Genomic DNA, 19,754 nt, shown 5'->3' with positions numbered 1-19,754 from the left:
CCCTCTAATGAGGCACAAACATGAAGACAGTTGGGAGTCTCCCAGAGAAATGATCATAAGTCCTTGTCAATGGGCTTCAGGTTTAAAAGAAATTCCATTTTATTTACATTTCCTTCTGCCTCAGTCTCCCTCAATTTTATGGAGGGGATGGTAATGTTAGGGCTCCAGGAAACTGAATAATGGGTCTCTGGAAGTTAGGCTATTATTAAGAAAGCTTCTTCCTTGTAAATCACTAGGACATGTGTAAACTGAGGGAGAATTATGGGTCTTGCAGGACTGTGATCTCTGTCAGTTAACCATTTGTTTTTCATTTCCTTAGCTTTTGGGCAGCTAGGAGTGCCTGAGGAATGTCACGTACATCCCATGGGGGGGGGGCTGTTTGCAGGGCATCAGTTTCTGCTTTGTCCTCGCTTGCCTTCTGTTCCTTCATCACTATCAGGTGTATATCTGTGGGTCATATGCTTTGGGGATGATTGCCAGCATGTACCTTGGGGGATAGAGATAAAGGAAGTTTCCAAAGGAATTTTTATATGTTAAAGTAGACTAACGGGATCCTGGGTGGTTTGGCTCAGATTGTCTGTTCCCGTTAGCCAAATATGAACGTGGAGGCAGCTGAGTTCCTAGAGGAAGATCACTTGGCCTGTTTCAAGGACTTTCCAAAGGGCTGTAGGCAAAGGAATTTTAATTTTTTCTTTTGCCTTTGTTTCCCCCATCAGTATGAAGTTGTTTTGGAATACAGGTGAGGTTCGATGGGGTGGAGTCCGGAACCCATGACCAAGAAAGAATTCTTGAGATGTCTTTTGAGGAAAATGGTGGTTTATTAGAGCACCTGGACAGGGCCCATGGGCAGAAAGAGCTGTTGCCCTGGGTTGTGAGCAGTGGCTGATTATACACTAAGTGGTTGGGGGAGGGAAGGAAAAAGGGAGGTGGAGAAAGGACTTTCATATTTGTTAATGAAGACTGACAGGATACCAGAGGCCTTGCCATTGTCAATTTAATGTTGTTTTTCCCTCTAGCAAGGCATTAAGAAAAAGATAGTTGGGAACTTCTTGGAGGAACATTATACTCTGTCTCCTTCAAGTACCTGTCAAAGGGCTGCAGGTTAAAATGACATTAAATTGTACCTAGATTTTCCTTCTGGAAGCTAGGTTATTGATAGAAATGCTTTGTTCTTGTAGATTGCTAAGACATTTGTAAACTGAGGGAGACTTAAGTCTTACAGGACTGTGATCTCTAAGTTAATTATTTATTTTTCCTATCCTTAACTTTAGGTCAGCCATGAGTGCCTGAGGAATGTCACATATATCCCATGGTGGGGGGCTTGTGGGGTGTCAGATTCTGCTTTGTCCTCAGCTTGCCTTCTGTTTCCTCATCAGTAGCATCTTTTTCTGATTTTAATTTTCATTTCCCTGTTGCCAATATTTCTATATGCTTTAGCATATTGGCCATGTGGATATTTTCCTTATTGCATTATTATGTAGTTCTTATACAAATATTTTTCCCATTTATTTATTGAGGTATTTGCATTTTTGATTTGTATGAGTTCTTTGTACAGCATGGATACAAGTCCTTTGACAGATATACACATTCAATGTATTTTCTTTCTATTTTCTTAGTAAAGCCTTTTGATGAGTACAATTCTTCAATTTTTTTTTTAATTTTATTCATTCAAAAGAGAGAGAGCATGAGCAAAGGGAGCGGTAGAGGAATAAAGACAAGCAATATCCCCACCTAGCAGGAAGCCCAACTCAGAACTCAATCCCAGGACTCTGAGATCATGAGCTGAGTCAAGCTCAGATTCTTCACCAAATGAGCCACCCAGGCACCCCTTCAACTATGGTGAAGTTCATTTTTCAATACTTTCTTTATAAGAAATGCTATTTTGTCCTGCATAGGAAGTTTTTGCCCACTTGAAGGTCACAAGATATTTCCCTATGTTTTATTTTGGAAGTTTTATATTTGGGGGGTGTCTGGGTGGCTCAGTTAGTTCAGTGTCCAACTCTTAGTTTCAGGTCTAGTCATGGTCTCGGGGTCATGAGATCGAGCGCCTGTCAGGCTCTGTGCTCAGCACAGAGTCTCCTGAAGATTCTCTCCCTCTCCCTTACCCTCTACTCCTCCCCATACTTCAAACAAATAAATGAATAAAATCCTTAGAAGTTTTATATTTTTAGCTAGTGTATTTAGATCTGTGGCCAATATTTTTTGAAATATGAACCCCAATTTTTATTCTTATATTCAATAGATTTAAAAATCTATCAATGTGTTAAAGAAGTTACAAAGCACTTTCAATTTCTGAATGTATATTATCACGAACTAGTAACAATATGCAGATGAGCATAGTTCATGGACCACACTTGGAATACCACTGTTCCTTGAGGGGAAGATCTGCCAATGACTTTAAATATGTAAGAATGGACTTTGGTAAGGGAAGGGCCTTGGAAGTTCTTAGAAGTCTATGCTGGGTTGGGAGTTATGGTCCAAGCTGACATCTCCCTCCCTAATGCATTCATTTATATACATGTCTCTGATTGGTCCAAACCTTGGGAAGTCTTCTCTGATGGATTTCCTAGTCTAAAGCCCTATGAAAAATCCCTTTTGAAGGTGATAGAGGTACTAAAAAATCTGTAGGATGACCGGTTAAAGCTGAGTAGTTATCAAATAGTCTACAAGTGCCCAGTAACATAGACTTGTCAAAACATACACTTTCCTCTTGGTATTCCTCCCTTTTTTGTGTTGACTTAGATATTATCCTTGACCCAAATATCCTTTTTGAGTTAATATCACAAGGTGATAAAATAACAAGAGTCATCCACTCACCGTGGTTTGGGCTTTAAGAGTACCAGCTGCTTTGGACTTCAGATTCAACAGGCATATATAAGATATATCATGCTAGGTGCTAGGCCCTCCTGTGAGCCCATTGACACAATACGTCCGTAAGGTTTTTATTTTTTATCAATGCCTCAGAAAGGCTAAATGACTTGCCCATGGTCTGTGATTCCAAGCTAGGTATTAGCTCTTTGGTCAATATTGAAACAATTTTTGTATAAATTGAAGTGTTGGAGTCAAGGAACATCTTTGTCTAATGGTTATGTAGTTGTGTTAGCACAAAAACACTGATTTTTAAAAATTTTTATTGTTACATGATTTATAATAGCTAAGATATGGAAGCAAATCAAGCATCCATTGACAGATAAATGGGTAAAAATGTTATACACACACGCGCATGTGCACACACACAAAATGAACTATTAATCATAAAAAAGAGTGAGATTTGCAGCTATTTGCAGCAATGTACATGGACTTAGAAGATATTATGCCAAGTGAAAGAAATCAGAAGAGAAAAACAAATACCATATGATTTCATTTATATGTGAATCCTAAAATACAAAAACAAATGAAAAAACAAAAGCAGAAAGTGATCTACAAATACAGAAAATGAATTGGTGGTTGCTAGAGCACAAGGGAGTGCAAGGATGGGCAACATGAGTGAAAGGGGGTGGGGATGTAGAGACTTCCAGTTACAGAATGAATAAGTCAAGGGATAAAAGTTACAGCATAAGGAAAACAGTCAATGAAAGGTGATAGATGGTAACTACATTATGGTGAGCACAGCATCACATAGACTTGTTGAACCATGATTTGTACACTTGATTAATGTAACCATATGTATCAACTATACTTCAATGGATATAATAATAATAATAATAATAAATGCAAAAGTTGATCCTTTCAAAATATCACCTAAAGAGAGAAATTTTTAACTACAACAACTATGTCACAAAGAAAGAAGACTCAAATTACTAAATTAAGAAATGAAAGTGGGGACATTAATGCCAAACGTACTGACATCAAAATGATAAAAGGATACTATAAAAATACATATCAATAAAGTGGAAAATCTACATGAAATACATCAATTCCTAGAAACACACAAACTACCAAAGCTAACTCAAAAAGAAATAGGAACCCTAAATAGATTTAGAGTAAGTAAAGATACTGAAACAGTAATCCAAACACAGGAAACACCTCTAAACAAAACAAAGTAAAGCTTAATCGGTGATGTAATGGAGAAAATCTACCAGATACTTAATAAGATTAACACTGATCTTTTTTCAAACTCCTGCAAACGTATCAAAAGCAAACTAAAACATCCCAAGAAAAATGTACACCAGTATTTCTTATAAATATGGTTGAAAGGTACTCCACAAAATATTAGTGCACTGAATCAAACATCATCTTTTTGGAAGTTCTTATTTAAATTCCATTTAGTTAACACACAGTGTGACATTAGTTTCAGGTGTACAAAATAGTGACTCAGAACTTCCATACAATGCCCAGTACTCATTGCAAAAGCACTCCTTAATACCCAGCAAATATTTTACCTATACTCCCCCCTACATTTCCCCTGGTAACCATCAGTTTATTCCTATACTCTATACAGTGGATCTTATCTGTTTCTTGGTTTCCCTCTCTCTTTTTTTCCCCTTGCTCATTTGTATTGTTTCTTAAATTCTATCTATGAATGAAATCATATGGTATTTGTCTTTCTCTGACTGACTTATTTTGCTTAGCATACTACTCTCTAGCTCCATCCACGTCATAGCAAATGGCAAGATTTCACTCTTTTCTTTGGCTGAGTAATATTCCATTGTAGAAAGATACCACTTTTTCTTTATCCATTTATCATTCGATGGACACTAGGACTGTTTCCATATCTTAGTTACTATAGACAATGCTGGTATAGGCATTAGAGTGTATGTCTCCCTTTGAATGAGTATTTTTGTAGTATTTGGGTAAATTCCTAATAGCGCAATTGCTGGATCTGAGGGTAGTTCTATTTTTAACTTTTTGAAAAACCTCCATACTGTTTTCCACAGCGGCTGCTTCACTTTCCATTCCCAAGAACAGTGTAAGAGTGTTCCCATTTCTCCACATCCTTGCCAACACCTGTGGTTTCTTACGTTGTTGATTTTAGCCACTCTGACAGGTGCGAGGTGATATCTTATTATAGTTTTGATTTGCATTTCCCTGATGATGAGTGATGTTGAGCATCATTTCATATGTCTGTTGGCCATCTCTAACCTGGAAAGAAGTCATAGTCATATCTTAGGCCCATTGTTAATTGGATTATTTGGTGTTTGCATATTGAATTGTTTAAGTTCTTTATCTATTTTGAATACTAACCCTTTATCAGATATGTCATTGACAAATATCTTCTCCCATTCCATAGGCTGCCTTTTAGCTTTGTTGATTGTTTCCTTTGCTGTGAAGAAGCTTTCTATTTTGATGAACTCCCTGTAGTTTATTTTTGCTTTTCCACCTTCTCTGAAGAGACATATCAAGAAAAAGAGATCCAATATCTCCACATTCCCTCCAACATGTGTTATTATGCTTAAATAGGGATTATCCTTAAATAATAAGCAGTGGATCCCTCGTGCAATGTTGCTGGGAATGTATAAGGCTATAAACACTATGGAAAACAGTATCTGGGCTTCCAAAAAATTTCTAAAATAGAATTACAGTATGATCTAGCAATCTCAATCTGGGTTTATATCTCAAATAATTAAAAGCAGGGTCTCAAAGAGATATTTGCACATCCATGTTCAGAACAGCAATATTTAAAATAGCCAAAAGGTAGAAGCAACCCAAATGTCCATCAGTGGATGAATGGCTAAACAAAATGTGGTATATGCAATTAATGGAGTATTATTCAGCCTTCAGCTTACCATCGACTGATGAATGCATAAAGATATGCTATAGATGCACAATGGAATATTATCCAGTTATCAGTGAAATCTTGCCATTTGCAACAACAAGGATGGAACTAAAGTGTAATACTATGCAAAATAAGTCAGAGAAAGACAAGTAGCATATGATTTCACTCATATGTGGAATTTAAGAAACAAAACAGATGGACTTGGGATAAGGGAAGGAAAAAATAAGGTCATATAAAAAGAGAGAGAGAGGCAAACCATAAGAGACTCTTAATCATAGGGACCACACTAAGTGTTGTGGAGGGGAGGTGGGTGGGGGGATGGGTTAAATGGGTGATGGGCATTAAGGAAGGCACTTGTTGTAATGAGCACAAGGTGCTATATGCAAATTTTGAATCAGTAGATTCTATCCCTGAAACTAATACTACACTATATGTTAACTAACTTGAATTTAAATAAAACCTTGAAAGGAAAAAGAAAAAAAAAAGACATTTAGTGAAACTGTTAATTCTCATCATTAGTTAGGAAGTCATCAATAGATTTTCAATGCTAGTAGTTTTTATCATCATGAATCCAAAATAATGTGCAATTTCTGTGTAAAAAATGTAATCTCTTTGAAAACATAGAAAGCTAATAACCCAGGCTGAATGAACACACACGAAAAAAGTAAACAAATAACTATTATCCTACTTGCATAAGGTGAAATATCACTGTGGTTTTGATGTGCATTTCCCTAATGAATAGTGATGTTGAGGAATTTGCACATGCTATTGGTTATTTGTGTTGGGTTATTTGGTTTTTTGTTGTTGTTAAATTATAGAAGTTCTTTACATATTCTGGATATTATATATTCTGAATATTGATCTCATCACATATATGATTTCTAATTTTTTTCTCCCATACCATATGTTCCCTTTTTGCTCTGTATTCTTTGATATAAAGAAGTTTTTAAGTTTGACATATTTTAAATTACCTATTTTGCTTTTGTTGCCTGTGCTTTTGAATTCATATCAAAGAAATCATTCCCAAATCCAATGTTATAAAGGTTTTCTCCTATACTTTGTTGTAGTATTTTATAGCTTTAGGTCTTACCTTTAGGTCTTTGTCCATTTGTAGTTAATTTTTACACATGTTTTAAGGGTAAGGTAGAGGTCCAACTCATACTCCGTCATTTAGATACCCAGTTTTCCCAGCAAAATTTTTTGAAAAGACTCCATTACTTACTGTGTGGCCTTGGCACCTTTACCATGATCAGTCAATCCAAACACATGAGGGTTTATTTCAAGCCTCGTTATTCTTTTCCATTGGTCTACATGTGTCATTATGCCAGTATCCCATTGTTTTGTTTCCTGTAGTATGCTTTGAAATCAGGAAGTATGATGTCTACAATTTTTGTTCTTCTTTTTCAGGATGATTTTGCCTCCTCAGGGAGCCTCATATTCCATATTAATTTTTAGGATGCATATCTGTTTAAAGCAAATGCCATTGGGATTGAGATTGGGATTCCATTGATTGTGTAAATGACTTTGGGTAATATGCACATTTCAACAATATTAAGTCTTCTAATCTATAAACATGGGATGTGTTTCTATTGATTGTGTCTCCTTTGATTTTTTTCAGCAATGTTTAGTAGTTTTCAGTGTGTAATTCTGGCACCTTCTGGGTTTATTCCAATGCATTTTATTTTTCTCTTGATCCAGAAAATGAGATAGTTTTCTTTTTTCTCTTTCAAATTTTAAATTGTTAATGTGTAGAAATGCTAACTGATTTTTATGTGTTGTTTTTGTACAGTGAAATTTCCTTGAATTCACTTATTAGTTCTTAGAGATTTTCTTTGTGGAATATATACAATTTTCTACACATAAAAAAAACGTCATCTACAAACACAGATAAAGTTACATCTTCCCTTCCAATTTGGAGACCTTTTATTTCTTTTTCTTGGGTAATTGCTCTGTCTTGAACTTCCAATTCTATATGGAATAGAATGAACAAGAGTAAGTATTCTTGCTTTTCAAAAAAGTTTTTATTTATTTATTTGAGAGAGAGCATGAGTTGGGAGAAGGCCAGAGGTAGAGTGAGAAGCAGACTCCCCAGCAAGTGAGGCTCCCAAAGAAGGACTCAATCCCAGGACCATAGGATCATGACCTGAGCTGATGTGAGAAGCTTAACCAACTGAGCCACCTAGGTGCCTTAGTATTCTTTTGTTGTTGTTGTTGTTGTTGTTGTTGTTGTTTATTTATTTAAGTAATTTCTACACACAAAATGGGGCTGAAACCCATGACCCTGATATCAAGAGTCACATGTTCTTCTAACTGAGCCAGCCAGGCAACACAGGACTAGGTATTCTTGTCTTCTTGCTGATCTTACAGAAAAAGTTTTCTTTTTTTTCCCTTTTTCTATGATGACAGATGTTGGATTTTCTTTATTTTTCTTATTTATTTATAATGTATCTTGATTGAGCTATCATTGAAACGTAATATTACATAAATTGAAGATATGCCACATGTTGACTTGATATATTTATACATTGCAATACTGCCATAGCATTAGCTAACAACTTTATTATCTATGGCCTTTGTTATGTTCAGAGAGTTTCCTACTAAAGGTACTATTGAGTTTTGTTTTATTTATCATGAAAGGGGAATGCGTTTTGTCAAATGCCTTTTCTAAATGAATTGCAATTACAACGTGGTTTTTGTCCTGTATTCTATTGGGTTGATGTATTACATCAACTAATTTTCGTACGTTGTACCAACCTACTTGGGACACACCATATCATGTCTTCTCCACATAGAAAGTAAACCCTTTCTTAGGGTGTCTGAGAGGCATCTGCCTTTGGCTCAGGTCATGATCCCAAGTTCCTGGGTTGAGTCACACATTGGACTCCCAGCATAGTGAAGAGCCTGATTCTCCCTCTCCCTCTGCTGCTCCCCCTGCTTGTGCATGCTCTCTCTCTCTCTCTGTCAAATAAATAAATAAAATCTTTAAAAAAATGTCTATTAAAAAAAAAACCAGAAAGAAACATACCCTTCTTCTCTCCCAACTGAGATCTAGAGAGAAAGTAAGCCCTACATTCTTGGCTGTGCAGTCTGGATGAAGTCTCCACCTCACAAAGGTGGGAGGGGCAGAAGGATATAATCTGGGTTAAAATACCACAGACTCTCAATATTTTCCTGAATGTTGATACATTTTCTTGAATAGATATCTCTCCAGATGCTCTGCCTTAGGGCCATTTCCAGAGACTTTAAATCCCTGTGGGTTTTTTTTAAGAAATAATTTTCACTACTTTCACTGGGAATTGGGGAAACAGAGCTCCTTATCTGGTCATGCTAGAAGTCAATCCTCCTTGTCAATATTTTATTATCCACAGTAAACACATTAAATGAGTATTTAAATTTCTTGGACATATTATCAGTAATAAAACTTTAATTGGAATCTTCCTTATCATTTTTATTTTATTTTTTTATTGTTTGTTTCAGAGATACAGTTTAGTGATTCATCAATTGCATTAAACACCCAATGCTTACATTATGTGCCCTCCTTAATGCCCATCACCGAGCTACCCCATCATCCCACCCACTTCTCCAACAACTCTGATTGTTTCTTACACTTAAAAGTCTGTTATGGTTTCTCACCCTCTCTGTTTTCAACTTATTTAATTTTTCCTGCTCTTCCCTTATGATGATATCATTTGTTTCTTAAATTCCAAATATGACTGAAATCATGAGATAAATTGTCTTTCTCTGACTCACTTATTTCACTTAGCATAATACCCACTAGATCCATCCACATCATTGTAAATGGTAAGATTTCAGTGTTTTGAAGGCTCAGTAATATTTCATTGTACCTATATACCACATTCTCTCTTTTTACTCATTTGTGAAGAGACATCTGGGCTGTTTCCATATTTTGGCTATTGTGGACATTGCTGCTATAAACATTGGGGTGCAGGTGGCCCTTTGGATCACTGTGTTTGTATCGTTTGGGTAAATACCTAGTACGGCAATTGAGGGGTTGGAGGGTAGTTTTATTTTAACTTTCGGAGGAACCTCCATACTATTTTCCAGAGAGGCTGGACCAGCTTGCATTCCCCCCAACAGCAAAAGAGGGTGCCCCCTTCTCTCCATCCTCACAAACATATGTTGTTTCCTAAGTTGTTCATTTTAACCATTCTACTACTACTTAATAGATTTTGGATACTAGTCCTTTATATGATGTTATATTTGCAAATATCTTTTTCCACTCTGTAGGTTGTCTTTTGGTTTTCTTGGCTATTTCCCTTGCTATTCCCAAAGGTTTTATCTTAATGAAATTCCAATAGTTCATTTTGGCTTTTGTTTAACTTACCTTTGAAGACATGACTGGCAGGAAGTTGATGCTGTCAGGGTCAAAGACGTTGCTACCTGGGTTCTCCTCTAGGATTTTGATGGAATCCTGTCTCACATTCACTTTTTTCAACTATTTTGAGTTTATTTTTGTGCATGGTGTAAGAAAATGATCCAATTTCATTTTTCTCCATGTGCATGTCCAATTTTCCCAACACCATTTATTGATAAGACTGTTTTTTTTTTTTCCCTTTGGATATCCTTTCCTGCTTTGCAATGATTTGTTGACCTTAGAGTTGAGGATCTATTTCTGGGTTTTCTGTTCTGTTCCATTTTTCTATGTGTCTATTTTTGTGACAAAACCATACTATCTTGATGATTACAGCTTCGTAATAGAGTTCAAAGTCAGGCATTGTGATGCCATCACCTTTGGTTTTCTTTTCCACATACCTCTGGCTATTCAGGGACTTTACTGGTTCCATACAAATTTTAGGATTATTTGTTATAGTTTTGTGAATAATGTTGATGGTATATTGACAGGAACTGCATTGAGTGTGTAGATTGTTTTGGGTAGCATACACATTTTCACAATATTTATTCTTACAATCCATGGGCATGTATGTTTTTCCATTTCTCAGTGTCTTTCTCAATGACTTTCATAAAGGATCTGTAGTTTTCAAACTACAGATCCTTTACCTCTTTGCTTAGGTTTATTCTGAGCTATCTATGGATTTTGGTACATTTGTAAATGGGGTCAATACCCTGATTTCATGTTCTTCTGTCTCATTGCTAGTGCATAGAAATACAACTGATTTCAGTGCATTGATTTTATATTCTGTCGCTTTGCTGAATTCCTACGTGAGTTGTACAAATTTGTGGGTGGAGTCTTTTGGGTTTCCACATAGAACATCATGTCATCTGGAAATAAAAAGTTTGATTTCTTCTTTGCTGATTTGGATGCCTTTTATTTCTTTTGTTGTCTGATTGCTGAGGCTAGGACGTTTAGTACTATGCTGAGCAACAGTGCTGAGGTGAAGATCCCAGTCATGTTGCTGACCTTAGAGGGAAAGATGTCAGTTTTCCCCCTATTGAGAATAACTATTGCTGTAAGATATGGCTTTTATGATATCGAGGTATTTTCCCTTGATCCCTACACTGTGAAGTGTTTTAATCAAGAAAGGATGCTGTACTTTCTCAAATGCTTTCACTGCATCTATTGAGAGGATCATATAAGTCTTTCCTTTCTTTTATTTTTATTTTTTTTTAAAGATTTTATTCATTTATTCGACAGGATAGAGACAGCCAACGAGAGAGGGAACACAAGCAGGGGGAGTGGGAGAGGAAGAAGCAGGCTCATAGCAGAGGAGCCTGATGTGGGGCTTGATCGCATAACGCCGGGATCACGCCCTGAGCCGAAGGCAGACGCTTAACCGCTGTGCCACCCAGGCGCCCCTTTCCTTTCTTTTATTAATGTGGTGTATAACATTGATTGATTTTTGAATGTTGAACCACATTCCAGCCCAGGAATAAATCCCTCCTGGTTGTGGTGAATAAACCTTTTAACGTACTATTGGATCCTATTGGTTGGTGTTTTTGTATCCTGTTGCCTGGTGTCTTGGTGACAATCATTGCATCCATGTTCATCAGAGATATTGGTCTGTAATTAACCTTTTTGGTGCAGTCGTTGTGTGGTTTTGAGATTGGGATAATGTCAGCCTCATAGAATGAGTTTTGAGTTTTTCCTTCCATGTCTATTTTTTTGATACAGCTTTAGAGAATAGATATTAATTCATTAAATGTTTGGTAGAATTCTGCTGAGAGTCCATCTGTTCCTGGACTCTTGTTTATTGGGATTTTTTTTTTTATTCCTATTCCAATTTGTTGCTGGTTCTGGGTCAGTTCAGGCTTTCTATTTCTTCCTATTTCAATTATGGTAGATTTTATGTTTCTAAGAATGCATCCATTTCTTCCAGATTGCCTAATTTGTTGGCATATAGTTGCTCATACTATTTTCTTCTAATTCTTTCTATTTCTTTGGTGTTGGTTGAGATCTCTCCTCTTTCATTTATGATTTTATTTATACCTGTCCTTTTTCTTTTCTTTTGGAGAAGTCTGGCTAGGGGTTTATTGATTTTTTAATTCTTTCAATGAACCACCTCCTAGTTTCATTGATTGGCCTACTGCTCTTTCGGTTTCTATTTTATTGGTATCTGCTCTAAACTTTATTTATCTTCTCGTGCTGGATTTAGCCTTTATTTGCTGTTCTTTTTCCAGCTCCTTCAGGTGTCATTTTAGGTTGTGGATTTGAGACTTTTCTTGTTTCTTGTGAAAAGCCTGTTTGGCTATATACTTCTCTCTTATGACTGCCTTTGCTGTATCCCAAAGGTTTTGAACAGTTGTTTTTCCATTTTCATTTGCTTCCCTGATTTTTTCTTCTGTAATTTGCTGGTTGACGCATTTGTGCTTTAGTAGGATGTCTTTACTCTGCATGTATTTGTGTTCCTTCCATATTTTCTGTTGTGATTGAGTTCAAGTTTTAAAGCATTGTGATATGAAAATATGCTGACATAATCTCAACCTTTTGGTACCAGGTACCTGATTTGTGACCCAGTCTGTGATGTATTCTGGAGAAGGTTCCATGCACACTTGAGAAGAATGAGTATTCTGTTGTTTTAGGATGAAATTCTCTGAATATATCTGTGAAGTCCATCTGGTCCAGTATTTCATTCAAAGCCCTTGTTTTCTTGTTGATCTTCTGCTTAGATAATCTGTCCTTTGCTGTGAGTTAGGTGTTAAAGTCCCCTAGCATTTTTGTATTATTATAAATGTGTTTCTTTAGTTTTGTTATTAATTGGTTTATATAATTGCCTGTAGCCAAGTTGAGGCATATTGTTAGATTTTTTTTGATAGATCCTTTAATTATGATATAGTGTCCCTCTTCATCTCTTAATGCAGTCTTTAGTTTAAAATCTAATTTGTCTGATAAAAGGATTTCTACCCCAGCTTTCTTTTCATGTTCATTAGCATGATAAATGGTTTCCCACCTCTTCACATTCAATCTGGAGGCATCTTTAGGTCTAAAATGAGTCTCTTGTAGAGTAGACAGCAAATGAATGGGTCTTGTTCTTTTTTCCAATCCTGATACCCTATGTCTTTTGATTGGAGCATTCAGTCCATTTGCAGTCAGAATAATTATTGAAAGATATGAATTCCATGCCCTTGTATTATGAATAAGATCGCTGTTTCTGTAGATTGTCTGTGTTTCTTTCTGGTTTGTTACCTTTGGGCTCTCTCTTTGTTCAAAAGATCCCTTTTAATATTTTTGCAGGGCTGGTTTAATGTTCACAGATTCCTTTAGTTTCTGGTTGTCCTAGAAGCTCTTTATCTTTTCTTCCATTCTGAATAGCAGCCTTGCTGAATAAAGTATTCTTGGCTTCATGTTTTTTCTCCTTTAGCACTTGGAATATATTATGCCAGTCCTTTGATCTGGCAGGTCTCTTTGGACAGGTTTGCTGCTAGCCTTATGTTTCTACACCTGTTGTTTAAGGACGTCTTCTTCTGAACTGCTTTCTGGATTTTCTCTTTATCTCTGAAATTTGCAAGCTGCACTGTTATAGGTCTAGTTGTTGGCCTATATTTATTGATTTTCAGGGGGGTTATCTATGCCTCCTGGACTTCAATGTCTGTTTCCTTCCCCAGATTAGGGAATTTTTCTGCTATAATTTGTTCAAAAAACCATCTGCCCCTCTCTGTCTTTCCTCTTCCTCTGACCCCAATGATTTGTATATTGTTTTGCTTCATGGTATCACTGATCTCTTGAATTCTCCCTTCATCATCTAGTAGTTGTTTATCTCTCTTGTTCTCAGATTCCTTATTCTCCATTAAAACGGCTTCTATATAACTGACTCTCTCTTTGTCTTGTTTATCCTAGCAGTTAGAGCCTCCATCTTTGATTGCATCTCAGTAGTAGCCTTTTTGATTTCTACCTGATTAGATTTTAGTTCTTTTATTTCTCCAGAAAGGGATTCTCTAGTGTCTTTTATGCTTTTCTCAAGCCAGCTAGTATCTTTAAAATAGTTGTTTTGAATTCTAGTTCCTACATCTTATTTATATCCATAGGGATTAAGCCCCTGGCAGTGAGTATTGCCTCTTATTCTGTCTTTTGGGATGAGTTCTTCTGTCTTGTCATTATGTCCAGAAATGAATAGATAAATGAGACAGAAAATACAAAAACAGCAAAATAAGCACCAGAGAAATATGTACTACACAAATAAGAGGACAACTGAAACCAAAAAGAGAGAATAAAATTTAACAAAAAGTTGAATAGAACAGAACAATAAACTAGATCCTGGGTGTATTTTGGTCTGTTAGAAGAACTTAGATCTCAAATTAGGAAAGAAAGAAAAACTTATATACATTCAAAAATAAAATTTAATATAATGAAAGGTAACCAAATATATAGATATAGGTATAAATGTAAAAATGAAAATTAGAAAGAGTTAAAAAAAAAAGAGTTGATAAAATAAGAAAACAGCTGAGGAGGAAAAAAAAAGTAAGACTATAAGAAGTCTAAAGAATGATAAGACAAAACCATGGACGCTATATAGTGATTTCCCGAAGAGGTAAAGTTTTGCAGTTCTCTATGATCAGTAAATTCAGTAATAGCCAGAAATTCCTGCTTCTCCTCTGGGGGAAGGGCCTGTTGCACTGATTCTCAGCTGTGTTTGCCTGGGAAGAATTGTACCACCCTTTCCAGCGGCCCAGGCTCAGTGCAAGGGGCACCAGTTTGTTTTATGTGCTTATGTTGTTCCCTGAAGGCTTTTAGCGCTAACTGGGGAGTGGACATGAAAATGGCAGCACCCTGATCTCTAGCCCCAGAGCTGATAGTTCCCACACTGCACTCTTCAGTGAGCCCTCACAGAAAAGCAGTCAATCACTTTTGTCTCCCTGGTTTCCACTGAAACTCTATGTTCACCCCAGCATGTGACCGAGCACTTTTATCTCAGACACACAACCCCATTTTGAGTCTCCAAAATTTATGGACTCCTACACCGCACCTTTGCCTCTCCTCCTGGGGAAAGGATTGGGGTCTAGCCTTGGTTCTGTCTCTTGATGGGCCCCTGCTTGGAGAACCATCACTGGACCATGTAGCGGTTTGCAGTTTATGGCAACTCTGAGCAGAAATCCAGCACATGGACTCACTGTTTGTAGCTGGCTTTCACTCTGTGATGCTTGGGAAATGCCATGCACAGTCACCCCTGTTCTATTTGTGACCTTGGGGATCCTGAGACCATGCTGTCCCACCTGGGATTCTGCTGGCTTTGCCCCCTGAGCACCTTTCAGGCAGACTTTTAAAAGTACTGCTTTGAGCTCCACTGCTTATAACACTTTCTGGTACCCAACTCATGGAGGCTCCCATTCCCCCACCCCTGTGGTTTATTTCCATTATATCACCTCAGACTCACATCTCCACACATCCCACCTTAAAAAAAAAGTGGTCACTTTTCTATTTGTAGATTTACAGGAATTCTTTCGCAGATGTCCAGTTGTTTCACAGGTGTTCAGAATGATTTGAAAATGATTTAGCTGAATTCCAGGGACCAGACAAAATTAGGGTCCCCTACTTCTCTGGTATCTTAACTCCTCCTCCCATTTCCATTTTTATTTCCTGTGTTCATACTTTGGACTTTTAAATTCTCTTCCCAAGAGTCAATACAGTTATTTTGAACTCTATAAATGACTTGTGTATCATTTGGTACCCCGTGTGTGTGTGTGTGTGTGTGTGTGTGTGTGTGTGTGTGTTTCATTCCATCAATGATCTTGCTTTTTCTTTCAGGTTATGTTCCCTGAAAGGCTGAGCATGGTAAATAAAACACCATACAAGAATCTGAGGCTTTGGGTGACATCTGCTTAGAGAGGCTTTACATTTACTCTTTGCAGATAGCAAAGGGCTGTAGTAGCCATGCTGTGATCATTAAACTTTATGTGTCATTTGACCTACTTGTTTGGTTGAACAATAGTCTGGATGTTCCTGTAATGGTATTTTATACATCTACTTAACAACTTCAGTAAGTTGGTTTTAAGTGAGGAGGATTTTTTTTTTTTCAGTTTTGAGGGTGGATGTCATCCAATCACTTCAAGGCTTTACATGCAAAAATTGGTACCGTGCCAGAGAAGAAATTCTACCTCAGGTCTTTAACATGGAAATCCTACCTACTTTCCAGGCACTATATGGAATTTGGATGTTATGGCCTCCTCACTCAGGTCAACTTTCTCAATGGTCCAAGTTTGTAAATGGTCTAAATGTACGTGTGAACAAATGTATATTCCCTAACACAGGGTTGAAAATAATTTCTAGGGGCGCCTGGGTGGCACAGCGGTTAAGCGTCTGCCTTCAGCTCAGGGCGTGATCCCAGCGTTATGGGATCGAGCCCCACATCAGGCTCCTCCGCTATGAGCCTGCTTCTTCCTCTCCCACTCCCCCTGCTTGTGTTCCCTCTCTCGCTGGCTGTCTCTATCTCTGTCAAATAAATAAATAAAATCTTAAAAAAAAAAAGAAAATAATTTCTAATATGTACTTTACATTAAAATTTTAGGCATATTGTCGAATGATACATATTCTTTTTTTAAATAATGGCTTTATTGAACTATCATTTACATACCATATACTTCTTCAATTTAAAGTGTACAATTCAACGGTTTTTAGTATATTCACAGATCTGTGCAACCATCCACACAATCTATGTTAGAATGTTTCATCGCAGCTAGAGGATATTCTAAGCCCAGTCGAAGCATTCCCTGTTTTACCCTCCCTCACCCACCCACTCCTGCCCATAGCCCTAGGTAGCTGCTAATCTATTTTCTGTCTCTATGGATTTGCCTATTCTGGACACTTCATATAAGTGGAATGGTACATTATATGGTCTTTTAAGATTAGCTCCTCCAGGGGTGCCTGGGTGGCCCAGTCAGTTAAGGGTCTGATTCTTGATTTTGGCTCAGATCATGAGTTCAGGGTCATGAGATCAAGCCCCATGTTGGGTTCTGCACTCAGCACAGAGCCTGCATGAGATTCTCTCTCTCCCTCTGTCCATGCCCCATTCATTCTTTCTGGAAAAAAAAAAAGAAAGGATTCTCTTCTTCCATTTAGCATGTTTTCATGGTTTTGATTTGCATTGATCAACGGTATGTGTTTTAAGGGCACAGTTTTTCAATTACTGGAATAATTATGTGTGAATCCCCCACTAAAATCATGAACATGCTGATTTCTTTTTATAATTTTTCTTCTTATATTGAAGTTAGCCTTTTGAGGGTTCAAAATTTCAGGGCAACTTTTTCTTCCTAGTTCTCTTAACCTTTATTATTATTGTAGTGCCCTCTCCATCTCAAGTCCCAGTTTTTGTCTAACAGTTTACAAATACTCACATTTGCTTTTAAAAATTAGTATTTGCATATTGTAATTGTTTTCCGTTTGAGTGTCTTCATACCTTTCTTGTTTTTACCTAGCTGAATTTTTTTTTCTTTGTTTTTTACCTCATCAGTCAGTCTCTGTTCCCTGGCTCCAATTCCCAGTTCTCTCTTTTGTGAGAAACTATGAAGCACAGAGGTCTGTGCTGTAAGAGTCACTCATGTGCTGAGGACAGCTTCACTTTCAGAGTGATATTTGCTCCCTTATACTTGTTCCAACATGCTCTTAAGGAAAAAATACTTTAAAATATTTTCTTGAAAATTTTAGCATTTTCTAGCAGAATTGTTGAGGTATTCTGATATAGCATAATGTGACAGAAGGGAATAGCTCCATATTTCTTTCTAAAAGTAGAAATCTACAAACAAAACATTATTTTGCTATTGACACAAAAAACATGCCTTCGAAAAACAGACCTATTCAAGAAATACCTCCAGTGATGCAAATAGGTTGAAAGGTGTGCATAAAGGATTAAAGTGGGGACTCATGAAGGATATGAAGATGGTTTCTTATGGATTGGGGTGTTATTCATAAAAGGAGGGAAACATGATTATATTTACACATATCACTGTTTATGGTTAAACCAGATATAAGTGAGAATATATGGTAAATTCGTATATTCTCTCCAAGGTGTAAAGTATGGTAGAGTGCAGATAACGAGTCATTTGGTCTAAGGGAAGATCTGTGTAGCATAATCCGATAAGAGTAGTTACTGTAACTGAACCAATAGATCTGTCACATTAGGAAAGGTCTCTTAAAAATAGGGTAATGCAAAAAAATCAAAATGAATTTTTGAGAAGTATTATAAAATAAAAATTGCCCCATCCAGGTGTAACTCTCTCAAATACGTTGCATTCCACAAGACTAGCTGTTTATCCCCTATGTTCACGAAGCTGAATGGTTTGAGAGATGTCCAAAGGGAAAATACTTAGCACTGTTTCACAATTTGACTCTCCCTACATTAAGGGTGGGACGTTCTAATTGAGGCCCTTTGGGTCAGTAAAGTATGTGAGGGCATCGTGTGTTGACAGAAATTGTGTGTTGAGAGGATTTTCTCATCTTTGCAAAGGCACAGTTCAGAATCATTTGTACTGATTTTTGATCAGTACCAAAGGACAGATTGCTGGATAACAATGGGATAGAATTATAGTGATGTTCTCCAGCCCTTTTACATTACGTTTATAACTTACATAAATGGTAAGGAAGCTATTACTCCAGTAAAAGAAAACAAAGCAGCTCACCAGCGCCAGGATTGTGTGGGTGGCCTTGGTTTCAGGAGAGGGTCTTGGGCTGAGGCTGGTCCTGTGGACATGCTGGACTGTCTTGCGATGTGTGAATAGGAACTTTAACATGTACACACTGGTCCAGACCATGAGGAACACACACAGGGAATCTCGTAAGACCATGCACCCTAGAAAGACAGCTGATTGAATGTAATCATGATTCATCCCAATACAGTATGTCCAAAAATAGAATTTGTCATGTTCTGTGCTGTTGTAGGGGGCCACAAAGTTTATGATGACACAGATGTAGATCAGCATGTTGATGATCCAGAAAGAACAGAAGGCAGGAAAAATTGTATGTGGAGAATTTGGGCTTGAGCCATGCCCACCTAGAGTTGCTGGGAGTGATAATGATGGCCTGAACAATACTCAGGAAAGATGTGGTGCAGAGGGAAAGACTTCGGAAGACTCTGTACAGGTACATCACTACCTTACAACTAATGTCATCTAGAAAATTTCTTACTCCAAAAGCATTCATTACCTCTGGAATCCCACTGAAAAGAATTGTCAGGAAATTCACTAACATCAATGGGTAAATATCACATCTATAGGCTTCTTTGTAAGTAGCGGGACTAAGAAGGTGTTGATGAGTAAAACCAGTAGCAATTTGTTTCCAATAGAAGCAATAACAATTTGAAAGAGAATGAACACTCCCAAAATAGTATCACTTGACACTATCACATTCATTGACCTCTTTACTTTGATACACTCTTGCACAGATTAAAAAGGAACCCCAAATGTTTTGTAAGCCTGATGGAAATCATGGAATCATATGGAGACCCCATAAGGTATGATGATCAGTAGTTGTGCAGATGCTCTGTAACAACATTCAGGAAAGTAAGAATTAGTTCTAGAGGTAAATATCAAGGATTATTGATGTCACTTCACGGAAATACATATTGGATGAGATAAAGCATGCTTTTTATGAAAACATAACTGTAATTCTAAGAAATAAGTATCTGAAGTAGAT

General features: G+C 37.1%; 1 pseudogene; it reads right to left on the bottom strand.

The window, feature by feature from the left end:
• Positions 1–18,497: 18,497 nt before the first annotated feature.
• On the bottom strand, positions 18,498–19,471 carry LOC121100806 (annotated as a pseudogene).
• Positions 19,472–19,754: the final 283 nt, after the last annotated feature.

This window comes from Ursus maritimus, unplaced genomic scaffold (genome assembly GCF_017311325.1).
Source record: "Ursus maritimus isolate PB19 unplaced genomic scaffold, ASM1731132v1 scaffold_5, whole genome shotgun sequence".
Classification (NCBI taxonomy): Eukaryota; Metazoa; Chordata; class Mammalia; order Carnivora; family Ursidae; genus Ursus; species Ursus maritimus.
Note: the sequence above shows the minus strand (reverse complement) of the source record. Positions and strands in the feature narration are given on the sequence as shown.